We start from the raw sequence: 1,857 nt of genomic DNA, 5'->3' as shown, positions 1-1,857 counted from the left end.
CTGCTTTTCCATCTGGTAAAATTAATATTTCACATGCACACTAAATATATGCTCACATATATTATCGTACATCCTAGAAGGAGCTGGTTTGCTTGTTTGTTTTGTTTTCCCTCAGAGGTCTTTTGTTTATATAGGATACTAATAGTTCAAGGGAGTCCTGGTGTGGCTTTGTAAGATCAGCACTGGACTGCTAACCACACTGTTGGTGGTTCAAACCCACTAACCACTTCTTAGAAAACCCAATGCAAGGCTGTTATGAGTCAGAACTGACTCAATAATAATAGTTCAAGAGCCATACTAGCAAAATTATTACTCCAGGTACTTAAGAGAATGCATTCTTTAAGAAAACCATACACTTTTGGCATATATTTTGAAAATTAGAGTGAGTTTATAATTTGAAGTTTTGACAATCAAGAAGATCTGTATATATATATATATTTCACAAAAAAGATTTTTTATTTGTCACCATTAAAAGTCTGAATTTTAAACAGATTCTTGAACCGGTGGCTCATAGCCGTCAGCTCATTCAACTTTAGCACCTGTCTCATCTCCAGTAGCTTTTCCAGAACTACTGCCTTCACCATGAAGCTCCATGAGTTTTCCCAACTCAATCTTAGGCTTCATCAGCATTTTCACTTTTCTAACAAACATGTCATGGAGAGGGTAAATAGACTGGCAAGCCTTCTCTATGTCCTTTCCAATGCTGTCTGGAATCAGTTTATTGACCACTTCTTTCAAGTCATTTGTCTGTACCTCTCGGGTCATGATTTCTATCATTTTCTTCCAGATTTGACAGACCTGTTGGTGCTTAGCATAAGATGTCTTCCGAATCTGGTTGTTGCGTTTTTTAGTAAAACCAACACAGAACAGACAAAGTAAATAACCATCTGTAGTCTTGACATCAACGTGAGCTTCAATCATGGTCTGTTATTTTTTGACCATGGAGCACATTTTGTCATGGGTAAGATCCATGCCATGAAAGTTGGTCAAACAGTTTTTGCCCTGAACATCCTCAGTAATTAGCTTAAATTTTCTAAATGCAACTTCATCGTTCTGCAGATCAGCAAGACTCACTTCAAAAACACGAAGCTTAAGTCCATCAGATGCAATTTTGGTTCCTTGAGTCCTTGTGACTAGTGTTTTCCCAATATTTCCTACACTGAACATAGCTGGTGCCTTTACATCATGCCAATCTTTCTTAGAAAACGGATCAACCACTTTCTTCTTGGCTCCTTTTTTGCCACCTTTTGTAAGGCGCTTGTTCTTGCTGTCCGCCATGGTGCTGCTCAGAGAGCCAAAAGGCAAGAAGATCTATATTTTAAATATCCTCTCAAATATTACTTTTTATTTTTCTTTAACCCCACATAATTGATTGTGGCAAAGACCGCATAACTTTTCACTAAAACTCATGTTCTCCTCTTTCTTGCCTATGTTTTTTAGCCCTTTGCATCTAGGTGGAGCTATGTAAGTCATAGCAAATGAGGAGAAGTAATGGGTGTCACCCCAGGCAGTTTATATCAGGCATCCTTTCTTCCTCAACAGCAGACTAATTCTGGAGAATTCTGAGGTATGCTCAATGGTCTTCCTAAAATGGAAAATCTATTAGCTGGAAGAAGCCTGGGTCCTTGAATCTCAAAGCTCAAACAGTCTGTGTTGTTTTGTTTTGTTTTTTTTTTTTTTCCTCTGCTTTCTTAAAGGAGCTCTGGTAGCGTAGTGGTTACGAATCGGGCTGCGAACCTTAAGGTTAGCGGTTCGAAACTACCAGCCGCTCCGCGGGAGAAAGATGAGGCTTTCTACTCCCGTAAGGATTTACACCCTCGGAAACCCTGTACAGGGTCGCTATGGGTCGGAACCGAC

General features: G+C 39.4%; 1 pseudogene; it reads right to left on the bottom strand.

Annotated features, from left to right (window-relative positions):
• Positions 1-483: 483 nt before the first annotated feature.
• LOC102819458 lies at positions 484-1,167 on the bottom strand (annotated as a pseudogene).
• Positions 1,168-1,857: the final 690 nt, after the last annotated feature.

This window comes from Chrysochloris asiatica, unplaced genomic scaffold, assembly GCF_000296735.1.
Source record: "Chrysochloris asiatica unplaced genomic scaffold, ChrAsi1.0 scaffold00022, whole genome shotgun sequence".
NCBI classification, from domain to species: domain Eukaryota; kingdom Metazoa; phylum Chordata; class Mammalia; order Afrosoricida; family Chrysochloridae; genus Chrysochloris; species Chrysochloris asiatica.
This window is presented reverse-complemented; position numbering and strand designations above follow the sequence as displayed.